This window comes from Aquila chrysaetos, chromosome 2 (genome assembly GCF_900496995.4).
Source record: "Aquila chrysaetos chrysaetos chromosome 2, bAquChr1.4, whole genome shotgun sequence".
Lineage (NCBI taxonomy): Eukaryota > Metazoa > Chordata > Aves > Accipitriformes > Accipitridae > Aquila > Aquila chrysaetos.
In genome coordinates this window covers 61,781,609-61,795,557 of record NC_044005.1, presented here as the reverse complement: position 1 = coordinate 61,795,557, position 13,949 = coordinate 61,781,609, and positions in this window count along the sequence as shown.

Here is a 13,949-nt window from a genome sequence, read left to right as displayed (position 1 = left end):
TTTTGCTTTAAGTGAAAGAAATAGTGTAACATGGTGGCATAGTAGAATGGATCAATGTACATTTATGAATGATAACCAAAAAATAGTATGCATTTCACAAGTAGGCCTCTGAACATATGTAATCTCCTCAGGTTATTGTGAAGGAATCCTAATCCCAGTCCCACAACAAGGATTTCACTCTGTGATGGCTTGACCCTGGCCAGCAATTAAGCACCCACCTGCCCCTCGCTCACTCTCCCCGCTGCCAGTGAGATGGGGGAGAGAACTGGAAGAGCAAAAGGAAGAAAAAACTCACGGGTCAAGATAAGGGTGGTTAATAAGCAAAGAAGAAGAAAATAAAATCCCAAGTGATGTGCAATCGATCACTCACCGACACCCACCAGCACACCGATGCCCAACCAGTCTCTGAGCAGCAGCTACTTTGGAAAGACACCCTCCATCGCCAAACCAGAGTTTGTATTGCTGAGCATGACGTTACACGGTATGGAATATCCTTTTGATGAGTTTGGGTCAGCTGTTCCCTCCCAGCCTACTTGCTGGGGGGGCAGCATGAGGAATGGATAAAGCCTTGGCATCGTGCAAGCACTGTTCAGCAATAGCTGAAACGTACCATACAGGATGCTATGAAGAAAATTAACTCCATTCCAGCCAGACCCAGTACATGCTCTTAGGTGCTTATCCATAGCGATTTGTTGTCTGCTGAAGTATTTATTGTAGCAGTTTGTGGATTGTCTTACTAAAGGCATGACTGGACTGAAAGGTCAGTGGAAGAACGATGATAGATGTGTGGTGAGTTTTACGCACATACTTACTCTGGAAGACTGAGAAAAATAAAATAGCTGTGACTTGAAAATCAGAAGGTCACTATGAAATAAGCCAAGTTACCAAAAAAAGGTGAAAACATATTATTCTTCTCTTTATAGATATGATAAACAATATTGTTTTATATATGTTTAAAACCCACACAGAATCTTTAATGAAGGAATCACCAAATTATTAAAGGAAATTTAAGGCTGACTTTTTTTTTTTTAAAGGAAGAAAAAATGCCATTGCATTTTGAAAGCTCTTGAAATGAACTGCCTGAGGTGCACATGAGGTCAAATGCTGCAGCTTAGTTTTAGAAAAGTTCTGGATAATTTTTACAAATTAGAACATTTGTAATTAGTAAGCTTACAGTCAGAAAAAGTAAGTCCTAGACTTCAGAGCTTAATAAGACTGCCTAGGTAGGACAGGAAAGACAATTTTTGCCCAGTATTTACTCTGTTACATAATTAGAGAAAAATTTTCCCCACTTTATTTACAAAATAAATTATATATGGTCTTTTTAATGCTTTAATGAAATGCAGGTTTGCACATCTAACATTATTTCACTCTCTTTAACTTTTTATTGTGTAATTTTTCTGTAGACTTTTTTTTTTTTTTTGAAGACTTGTTGTTGAACTTAACCTGTTTGTGTTTGTTAATGCATGTAAGCATGAATTTGAACACAAATCCATGTCCAGGCAAAGAACTGAACATACCTTACCATAATGTGACATTCCCTGCTGTCCTGCGTCGTTACTTGGCTAGTAATGAAGTGCTATCATTGATACATCTGTTGTCCTGGAGGTTACTAGAAATGCCCTCAAGTTTGGGTGACTGTCACTATTGTCTCGTGATCTTGATTTGAAAGACCGTAGAGGTACATATGTTGTGTGTATCTTGGATGACTCCCAGGAGCTTGCTCATATCCTATCAGTTGGCTTTGATGTTCACACCTGCTGTTACCTGGTGTTGATGCCTCCTGCCGCAAGTCTTCCCTGTCAGATGATGAGTCTTGGTGGTGATAAGTCGGATGAAGCAGCTGCTGTTCTGAAACTGTTATGATAATTGCAGATGTTTCAGCATAATTGTGTCTCCTCCCTTCCCACTTATTGGACATACCCACTTTTGGGGACAGGACCTACCACAGTGAGACTCTGAAGACTATCAGCGTAATTGCAGTGCAAATACTACTGGATTTTACCTCTTACACTCTCCTTTTAATACAGTTTTAAATAGTTTACCTGTTGATTACATTGTATTGCTTAGTATTTGGGTCTGAGTTTTTACATGGCGCCTACATAGCACGTATGCAACAGAAAATAAATTGCAAAAGCTTGAATCAGGACAGACAATTTTTTAATGTTTATACAAATTTATTTTTCCTAAAACTACTTTCCATTTCCTCCAAGAGTAAGAAATACATAGTTAAAAAAATGGCTTGAGGAGACCTTCTTCTATTAATTGTTAAAGAAGTTCTCATCCTCCTTTCTTTTTCCTTTCTTAAAGTACCTTTCTCATCTCTTGTACTTTCAGAAGTGTTTTGCTTCTTTCACTGATTTCTGTATGTCTCATATGCCTGGAACAGTCTCATTATTTTAATCTGCTCAATAATCTTTCGTCTCGCTAAGTCCCTTTACAAATGTGCTTATTTTGGTTAGCTTTCCACCCCTCCTTTTATGCTGCTCCACTGTCCTTTAATTTAGCCCAAATTACAATTTAATAATGAAGGTGAGGGTTGAGGAGGAGAGGCGGTTCTGGTTTCAAAAGTTAGCTGTAAAACAAAACCCTTCAGTCATCTTGCATCTTCTGTTATTGCGGTTTAGGGTTCGGTCTGCTCAGGCTTTTCAGGGCGCTTGTTTGTTTTCTTGTACTCGTGTACAGAGTGAGGTGCAGAAATACCGCTGCATACAGCTTACAAAAACAAAGGGGAACTGAAGCTTTTCTTTAATGAAAACTGTGTGCCTTTTTACTAGGAACGAGCAGAGACTTTTAACAGAAATAGTTTTCCAAGTGCCTGCCAAGGTTTCTATAGCAAAACTACTTTTTGAGCCAAGTCTTGAATATTTGCCTAGTAGAGTGTTAAAAAAGAATGACTAAGGACATAGAATTAAGCTAAAACCAGCAGAGTGTGACATAATCAGTTTGTTTTGCCCCTTCCTGTATTTATCTACTAGTTGAGGGCTTCCGTCTGTCTTCTGCATCACTGACACTGACAAACACATAGACAGGTGTTTGGCTATACCTTGGCTGTACCTTTTATTTTAGGAGACTGACATTGCATTTTAACATATTTTGTGACTTTTGATCAAACATCCATACTGGGAGGATAAAAAGGGATTTGGGGTAATAGTTAAATTATACAGACGTATGTGGTAGAAAATAAACTTCTAATGAACGAGCTGGTTTGATAGGGAGATAGGTATGTAAAATGGAAGTTGTTAATTCTACATTTTTGTGCTGAAATATGTAAAGCTTGATTAGTGTTTATTGCCTGCATTTTCATTAGTCTTGTGACACATCTTTAAGGGAGGAGAGTATTAGGCATGCTTGTGTAAGTTATTTTGTACAGCTGGACTTACCCCAGAGATCATTGCCTGGGAATGATAGGGTCTTGCTTACAGGTCCAGCCACTGTTGTTCTGAAGTTCGTAAAAATGTTATTGCATGTGCTAATGAGGGAGACCTGAGTTAGCTAAAATGATGTTGAACTAGCTTTAATTAGGGAAACCAAGACCTCAGTGTCCTCTTGTTTCTGTAGTTCCTGGTTTTTTCCCATTAATTAATGGAAGCATTAATAGAAAATGATATGTTTCATTTATTTTTTTATGTGAAAGATTTGTAATTAACAGACTTACAGACCAGGTACAGTGCTGCCTTCTGATGGAAACATAGTTCAGATCAAGTCTTTTAGTAAGGTCATTCTTTATGATGCTTCAGCAAAATCATGCCATTTTATTTTTACATCTATAATTTAGCTATTTACAACATTTAAACTAATAAAATTATCTATCTTGAAAATAAACTTCAAAAATTTAGGAATTATTTGTCATCCTTAGTTGCCTCTTCCTGATCCTTGGCTTCTTTGAAGTGAGTGTTATCTCATACGAAGACAGAAAAAAATACAGTTCTGCATTATTGATAATGAATATCTCTTGACAGAGATTTCGGAGTCTGTATCTTTGCAGGAAATAATTTGGCAGCCCTAAAGGTCTGCTGCCAGGTTAACTGTATTTTCAAATCTGCATTTACTGCACACAGCAGCCTAGAGGAGGCTTTTAGAAGGAGGCTTGAAGGTCTGGATTTGGAGACCAAGTCCAAAGATTTTGAAATTGTCACTTGTTTCACTGTGTATGTAATACAATGAAAACACGACTGCTTTATTTCTTTTCCTTTGCATAACTGATTCTAGTCACAGAGCGTTGATTACTTTAGTTGTTTACACTTGCTCTTTTTTGGAGATTACTTAGGGTTTTGAAATGGAATCTGTGGCTCCTTTAGCTGGGAGAAGGTTTGTTAAGAAAGGAGGGGTTTATGTTATACTTTGAAAAATCATCAAAACAAAATGCTCTGCTGTCTAAAACTGAGTACCAAAAATGTTTTGCCCCCAAATCCTGAGGATTTATCTGTGGGAGATTCTGATTTCTTTGTCCCTTATGAAGGAGTTGCCCCATCTGGGTCACAAATGACAAGATAAATGTCCTGTTAAACTGGTTCTAGCCCTTAGAGGGTTGAAAGTAGGCAAATGCGGAAATTAAAATAGAAGGTTTTAGCAGGTAACTACAGAGTTGCTGGCAGATGACTCTGTAGTAAGCTATTGTAAGTAGGACATCCTAGATGACTTAAGTCAGTCTTTGAACTGGCTCCAGAATGACTTACATTTCATGTGTAAAGTTCAAGACTCATAATACATTTGTAGCAAATGATGCTTTAGGATAAAGTTTAATGTGTGAACTATTTTAAAATTAAAATGCGATTGAAATTATGGTAGAATTATTTTGTGTGATTCGAGATATTTACTTAATTACTCTTTGTACTCGCCTGTCATTTAGACGTCTTGCGTAAGACCCAGATCCAACTGAGCTACCTAACCTACTGAGATAGTAGGATGGTATAAACTCCTTTGGCTCCAAAGGAACATCAGAAAACTTTGGATGTGGTGCTTTTGTTTCTTCATTTGTTTTTAAGTGGTCACGTGATCTTTTTAAGACTAGAAGCTTTCAGGAGCTTACACGCTGAAAGTACATAAAGCATCAAAATCACTGAGATAGTATGCATGCACACTTGAACAATATAGTTTGTCACTTAGTGCCGTACCAAAATAATTCATTTCTTGATGAAAAGGAACTGAAGCATGACACTTAACTGAGACAAAAATTACTTCCTTCAGCAAACACTGTGGAGGTTACTCCTGCTAGGTACAGACCAGGTCAGGTAGATGTGATAAGAATATGTCATGCTATAGCTGTAGGCTAGTAAGAGCAAGTTCACTCCCTTAAGTTTTTCTTCTTAATTCAGCTTCAAACAGAACTGTAGTAATCTTACAATTTTACAGATGACTTCTTTAGTCAAAGATAAGGAGGACTATATCTAAATTTGCTTGTCACGTGAAGAGGGAGCTTTCATTAATAATAGACTTTACCCAATCAGAAGAATAGGTGTGGCTGAAAGTTAACTCTTAGGGTGAGAAATCAAATTTATTTTCACTCAGAAGTGCATGTGCATTGAGATTAGCCACCCCTGCTCTGGCTGTTTGTTAAATCTAAGAGGCAAGATAAATGTATTTCTTTTATAGAGGTGTGGCTGCAGATCAGCGCAAGAGATAGAAGCAAAGAGCTTGTCTTAACCAGCTTCCTCAAAGTTAAAAACTTACTTAGTTTTTTCTTAGGATTTTTCTTTTGCTATAATGATTACAGGAGCACATTGGTTTTACTTATTACAAAGACTCTCTGCCTGCTTTCCTGTGTTCAGAACCGCTTGGCAGGCTCCATCCCAGACATTTAATATAATTAACTTGAAGGTGTTTCCTGCTCAGGAGGTATTTAGGCATCCTAGGATGAACAAGCATTGAGACTGGAAGATGAGTTGTTCATAACCACCAGTTGAAGTCCTTGTAGTTTAGTAATCCAGAAGAGAGCTGTTAATGAGCAAAGTGGAAGCACATTAAGTAAGTGTACTGAATTGTAACAAAATGCTTATAATTTTAAATAACAAAGCCTTACACAAAATTAACTGGGCTGTCAGTGTCCCAGTTAAAAAAATTTTCTCTTTAGTTTGTCTGCACCTCCTTTCCCAGGAGCCTCTCATTTTCATTTTTCATTTCCCCCTCTCTTCTGTTTTCTACATCCTTACTTTTATCTTCTCTCACTGCCTGCAAGATCACTTTTGATAACTGGGGAAAAGAGAAGGAGGTGAAAGAGGGGAGTGATAAATGGGTTTGACAAGAGGCAAAAATACTGTCAGGAGACAACTTCTCATTCCTCAAAAGGTGAAGCGGAACAAACTCTGAAAGTGATCGTCTGGTTCTGTAGAGTTAAGGTGCAGAGATGCAGGTGGGCTGCCTTGCAGTGAGCTCGTATCCAGGAGGAATCCTGAAGTCTGCTGCTACTTGCTCTGTAAGCTAGTCCTTCCTAAGAAGCCGGTGTGACTTCAAAGCAGCACTTCGTAGTGTAAATTGATGTTATGATGTCTGTTTTGAGCTGGCAGAAAGCCTGACCTCTGTGGAGGTATGCAGAAAGCCCATCCACATCCATGTGTTTATTTTGATGTGTAACTTTTGACAATTTAAATATCTGTATTAATTGCTCTTAAAAGAATGTAAGAATGAAGAGTGCTGATGATAATCTGTAGGGCTACAGGATGTGCTGTGAAGTGGTATCTCATGTTGGTGCTGTGCTAGAGTTTGTGACAAAACCACTTTTTATGCTGCAGCTGTGACTGCCATTGTTTTTGAGTCGCCTTTTCACCTTCTCCGTTGTTCTCCTGTTGAAAGGCTTAATAATTTCCAAGACTTCCTCGAACTACTTTTTCTGCTGGACTTGTGACTTGGAAAGCCATAGGAAGTGTGAAAATAGATTTTTAAAAGTAGTGTCTTAAAAATATGTCTGTGTTAAAGCATTTTTAAAGTGTTTACATAAATATAACTGTAAATACATATATAAGATGAAGATTGATTGTTCTAAGGCATGAGACTCATGGACCTGGCCTGTTGAACACATTCATAAATTGTGGTTGAGTATTGTCATCCTCTAAGACACAATTCAAACTTCACTCAGATGTTCCATATAGAAATATGCAGAGAATTTGAATGAGAGTAATTAGTTGTTTCTTAAACCAAAATAGTAAAATGTTAGGATTTATATTAAAATCTCTGCAGGTGCATGTTTTTAGGCAAATGAGAAAATCCATATTAATATTTTTGCAATAAAGTTATCATTATTTGAAACCTGAAATTATACAGTCCATTATTAAGTCTGGAAGCCACAAAACATCTCACATTACCTGAGCTGGCTTATCTAAGTATAACTTCATATTTTCCTATTACTTATTACTGAATATATAATTTTAATTAAATTTTCCATTCCTGGCATCATAAAACAGTTGCTCAATCATTGTAATAAATTGTTCTTCCTTTCTACTTAAAGCTCAGTAAAATTTTAATAGCCATTTTCAAAGCTAAATTTCCAAGTCTACATTCTTAACTGGTGCCTCTATACTGCCACTTTTAAAAAAATGTATTTTCTTTTTTCTGCAGCATGTTTATAACTGCTTTATAGGTTTCCTAGGTATTGAGATTGTCGATACTCAGAAGTGACATAATAAACTTATATTAATGCAATTTGTAATCACAAATCTCCATTGAATATAAGCTACTGTGTTATTTTCTGAGCAAAAGTTGGCTCAGTGCTTTGTTGCCAAAAGCCTTCAGTTTCAATTAGGCTCAGCATAATTGATGCGAATGTAAAATGGCTGGTACCACACTAGATGGTTGTCTTTGTTCTAGACAGTAGGCTAATTTAGCTCATGAAATCAAGTCATTTTAGGCGAGTTCCTTTGCTGTAATTGCAGGGTGTGGTTTATGAAGATTTTGATGAATAGATAAATTGATGAGTTACGCAGCACCAGTTAAACCTCACAAGTCCTGCATGCATCTCAGTCCTTTGGCCCTTTCCTCACTCTCTCGGGCTGCGGTGCTGGGGGCTCACCCCGCTGCGTGCCGCTGGCTCACAGGACCTGCATGGGGGTCTCCTCACCCGCCCGCTGGGTGCAGGAGAGGCTGGAGCAGGGGAGAGCTGGAGCATTAGGCTGCTGAAAGGCTGTGTAACCTTTGGGGGTCTCGCGCTGAAAGGGACCTTCCTGTAAACTGTGGTCCCCAGCCGCAGACTGGTGCTGGAGTCATTGATTTCTGTATGACAAGATGTGGCCCCCCCCCCAAGACCTAGTGTTCAGGTGTGTTTAGCTAGTGCATCCTCCCTGCTGCCTCTGGACCCATCCCGCACGGGCTTTCCCGCGTTTGGCCAGTGGGAACTTTGCGAGGCCTGTTTTGGTGTGTGCAAACCTGTTTCATCCCTTCTTGTGGGCAGAAGCTTTTTTCTAAGAATTAAAGACTTTCCCGCTCGCCGCTGGAATTGCACTGCGTTTAGAGATGCCCAGATGAATTGGACTTTTTCAAAATGGAACTTTAGTCTAAGGCAGATTTCTGGATGCTCACAACAAACTTTAGAGAGCAAAGAGCACAGACTTTGCTAAATTTTTCCCAACTATCACTTTGAACCAAATGCCAATACTCACATAAAAGAGGAGGGGGGAAAATGTTGCGAGTGTGAGTCTGTATGTTCAGAAGTATTTTCATATCCCTGAATTTGTAAACACCTTTCTGTATCTCTCAGTGCTACAGAAAGTAGCAAAATTATGCGGTAACATGATATTTCTGTTCATCAAGTCATGGTGAGTCAGTATGAACAAAGGAAGAAAAGCATCATGTGTTTAAAGAAATGAGTGATGCTGGCTTTCCGTCTCCTCAGTCAAACAGCTTCGTCTGGTTCTTTGAGCTTCTTACTGTATAAAATGAGATACTACCTTTGTTAGGTTAAGTCAATGTGATGATTATTGTTTATACAATGCTTTAAATAAAGCTAGGCCAGAATATAAATGTCAAGATTAGCTCTACACTCGGTGAGATACTCCAGTGCAGCATAGTTACAAATGATCTGTGGGGGTGAGATTGTTAGTGGTGTGTATTTGTTCATTGCCCACCAAAACTGGAATTTGACTTTGCTTGGGCTTGCTGGGTGCTACTGCAATGTCAGATGTGATTTGTTTTATATTGATACAAAGCAACAAAGATTGTTGTGTACCTTGTCTGTCACATCTCTCAAAAGTTGTCAATACTTACACGTATTGAAAGAATCAGGTTTCCACTGACAGGTTATTTTATACAGCTTCATTTTTCCAAAAAATTAGGAATAGAAAAATTACAATGGAAAATTTCAGGAATATTTTGCAAAGTCAATTTTTAGTAATAAACTTTGGCTGTCTCCCAGATATGACTGCAGACGCGGAGCTTATGTAATGTCAACACTTGGCTGTGGGAGGAATGGAGTGGTTATCACAGGCAACATGGGTTTGTTGAGGCACATCTGCCATCTATGTAGAAGTGCCACCCAGTGGCCAGATGGTAATAATGAGATTTTCTGACTAATTTAAAAAAAAAAAAAAAAAAAAAAAAAGAAAAAGCAGCACACTCAAAGCAGGACATCTTACAATAATATTGTAATAATATTTTTTTTCTAGACTTCGTGATCAGCACATGGGGTTCAGTTTCTCGAAAAGTAGTAACTGACAAAGTTTGTCAATGGTCTTCAAATTACACAACAAAAAAAGCTTCAGTTAATTCAAATAGTCTCCAGGTAATCAAATGACAAAATGTGTTCCTCCTTTGAAAGTAGGTTTTAGAAAGTGTATCAGTATATCCTCAAGTGGTTTTGTACCAAACCAAGGTGCTATTTTTGTTGGTTTTGTTAGACTGTGTTCTTTTCCTGTGCAAACAAGAGCTAGAAGTACAATTAAAGAGAAGTGATTGTGGTAGGTGTTAACTGAAATTTATGATGCATCTCCTCTTAGCAGCATTAATATAGAATGATAATAATCTGGTTCATAGATATAAAAAGGAAAAAAGTGGAGTTGCTGCAAAGATGTTCATGATGCCAGCAAGATACAAAATTAAATCTATTACAGTGCTTAAATTCCTTAGCTGAGATCATCAGGAGGCAAAGAGTGAAATGGTGACAAGCATCTGCTACAGGCCTGGTGTAGATCAAGCTCTATACTACTGTTCATGAAGAGCAGTACAAGGTTGTCATGAGGTTATGCATGGAGAAAATCAGAAGGGCCAAAGTCCAAATAAAACTTAATCTGGCTACTGCTGTAAAACACAATTTAAAAATGTATCTAAAAATACATTAGCAATGAAAGCAGGACTAAGGAGAATCTCCGTCATTTATTAGATGTGGGGTGAAGCATAGTGACACAGGATGAGGAGAAGGGTGAAGTACTTAATGCCTTCTTGGACTCAGTCTTTAATAGTAAGGCCATTTGTTCTCTGGGTACCCAGCCCCCTGAGCTGGAAGACAGGGAGCAGAATGAAGCCTCCATAATCCAAGGGGAAATGGTTAGCGACCTGCTACACCACTCAGATACACACAAGTCTATGGGGCTGGATGGGATGCACCCAAGGGTTCTGAGGGAGCTGGTGGAAGTGCTCACCAAGCCACCTTCCATCATTTATCAGCAGTCCTGGCTAAGTGGGGAGGTCCCAGTTGACTGGAAGTTAGCAAATGTGACGCCCATCTACAAGAAGGGCTGGAAGGCGGATCTGGGGAACTACAGGGCTGTCAGTCTAACCTCGGTGCCAGGGAAGGTTATGGAGCAGATCATCCTGAGTGCCATCATGGGGCACGTACAGGACAACCGGGTGATCAGTCCCAGCCAGCATGGGTTTATGAAAGGCAGGTCCTGCTTGACTAACCTGATCTCCTTCTGTGACAAGGTGATCCGCTTAGTGGATGAGGGAAGGGCTGTGGATGTCGTCTACCTAGACTTCAGTAAAGCCTTTGACACCGTTTCCCACAGCATTCTGCTGGAGAAACTGGCTGCTCATGGTGTGGACGGGCTTAGTCTTTGCTGGGTAAAAAACTGTCTGGATGGATGAGCCCAAAGAGTTGTGGTGAATGGAGTTAAATCCAGTTGGTGGCTGGTGACAAGTGGTGTTCCCCAGGGCTCAGTACTGGGGCCAGTTCTGTTTAATATCTTTATCAATGATCTGGATGAGGGGATCGAGTGCACCCTCAGTAAGTTTGCAGATGACACCAGGTTGAGCAGGAGGGTTGATCTGCTCGAGGGTAGGGAGGCTCTGCAGAGGGATCTGGACAGGCTGGATCAATGGGCCGAGGCCAATTGTATGAGGTTCAACAAGGCCAAGTGCCGGGTCCTGCACTTGGGTCACAACAACCCCACGCAGCGCTGCAGGCTTGGGGAAGAGGGGCTGGAAAGCTGCCCGGCAGAGAAAGACCTGGGGGTGCTGGTCAACAGCCGGCTGAATATGAGCCAGCGGTGTGCCCAGGTGGCCAAGAAGGCCAACAGCATCCTGGCCTGTATCAGAAATAGTGTGGCCAGCAGGACTAGAGAAGTGATTGTCCCCCTGTACTCGGCACTGGTGAGGCCGCTCCTCGAATGCTGTGTTCAGTTTTGGACCCCCCACTACAAGAAAGACATGGAGGTGCTGGAGCGTGTCCAAAGAAGGGCAACAAAGCTGGTGAAGGGTCTAGGGAACAAGTCTTCTGAGGAGCGGCTGAGGGAACTGGGGTTGTTCAGCCTGGAGAAAAGGAGGCTGAGGGGAGACCTTATCGCTCTCTACAACTACCTGCAAGGAGGTTGTAGTGAGGTGGGGGTCGGTCTCTTCTCCCAAGTAACTAGTCATAGGACGAGAGGAAATGGCCTCAAGTTGCACCAGGGGAGGTTTGGATTGGATATTAAGAAAAATTTCTTCACTGAACGGGTTGTCAAGCATTGGAACAGGCTGCCCAGGGAAGTGGTGGAGTCCCCACCCCTGGAGGTATTTAACAGAGGTGTAGATGTGGCACTTAGGGACAGGGTTTAGTGGTGGACTTTGCAGTGTTAGGTTAATGGTTGGACTCAATGATCTTAAGGGTCTTTTCCAACCTAAACGATTCTATGATTCTAAGATTTTAACTAGCTATATAATGGCTGGGTTTGTGGTGCAGCTAAAACCATTATTCACTACGGTTCCAGATTATCTACGAGATAACCTCATAATTCAAATACAGCTATTCTCAGTGTGAAGTGTCCGTATTGAGTTTATTTCCCAATTAATAGAGGTGCTTAGGAAGTTAACTTGAAACATAATGAATAACTGCAATAATTTCTATGACAGCGGGGCTTTTTGATTTTGTAAAGCAGAAAAGGGTCACTTTGAATAAGACTCCAGAAGCTGCTTAGATTCAGTTTATTAAAGATTTGGCTACAGAGCATCATTGTGTATCTGTGTTAAGACTCAGGAAAACATGTTTTGAAGGACTAATGACTGCAGTATTTTCAATTGCATGCTGTTTGAAGCACAAGACAGCCAGAAGCTTGAAACCATTTCATCTCATGAGCAGTTGCTCAGAGCTTCAACAAACTGCCAAATGCAAACAAATACATTTAATAACCTGAAATTAATAAATTGTACTGGGAAGGCAGTAGGGCTGAAAAAACAAATACATGTAGGTATGGCAGTGGACAACAAGTATGACAAGTTTGCGGTGTTAAGGTAGCTCAGAAAAAGCTCTGTGCAGTCTTTGTGTGTGCAAATGTATCGTGGAACAAAGCGATGAGGCAGCAGACCAGCTCTTCATGATTTTTGGTGTGACTAGAATGGGAACATTGTGTCCAGCTCTGGATGTGTCTTTGCTGGAGAGATGTTGTCAGTAGGAAACAGAGAGGAGAACATGGGAATTCATTTACAAAAGGGAAGATTATGCTAAATAATGGCTGAGTGAGAGATACAGCTGAAGCCTGCAGATATTTAAGTGGTGTGAATTTGCCAAACAAAGAAAGTGTTTAGGCTGACATAGTAAGGCAGAGTGGAGTTAACTATAACAAAGGGTACTTTTAGGTGAGGTATTAACCCTGTTATTAAGATGTATGACAAAACACTTCGAAGTAAGCCAGTAGGAATACATATGCCCTGACAACATGTGACCTAAGGTAGTTTAAACAGACTTTTCTATCTCTACGATCTAGAAAGGTGGAGGCAGAAAGGTAAAACTTGATTCACCTGTGAATCTGAAGTCTGGCCATTAGATGGCAGGGCGCTGGCATAAGAGGGTGCGTGCTTCCCTGCCACTTCTTAATGCCATGCCCCAGGATGAGCTCAGAGCCACTCATCAGTCCCAGGGCCTGGGAGAAGTTTGAGATGCTCAGTTTTCCTATAAAAATCACACGCACACCCTGTGTCACTTCCATGGCAGAAAGTCATACAACAGCTGTGTCCCAAGCACATGTCCCTTCAAGGATGCATCCGTCTGCTCTGGTTTTTCACTTCTGGAAACCCTCTGTAGGTAGGTAGGTACAAGAGGTGTTTAGTTACCCCAGTGTAACAAGCCACTTCGTAGTCACTTTGGGTCTGAACAATGCTGTAATGGAGGGAAGACGAGAAGCTCTTCTCTTCTATAACCGAGGATGCAGTAATGGGACTGCTGAGGCAGTGGGAAGAGGTGATGTAAATACGGTACGTAGGTTGCTGCAGACTGCTCAGGAAGTCCACATGCTGGTTTTGTGGAAGAGATGACAGAAGGAATAACAAAAGTAGCTTTGTATGGAAGGAAAACTTCAGCCCAGAGCAGGCTGTTTGAAATGCTCAAAATATATTAAGACTGTAACTACAGCAACTCAAATAATGCGCAATAAAAAAACCCCTTGTTTAAAATAGAGTCTGCACTGCTGAAGGATCTGCCTCAGGGAGCGATCCTCATATATGCATCCACACCTCTCAAGATTACACGCCTCTAGAGTGAACTGGCTGTGTTTGTGCTGCCTAACACTTGACCTGGGTCCGATGCCCCCATGGCTCCAAGACCATAATTATAT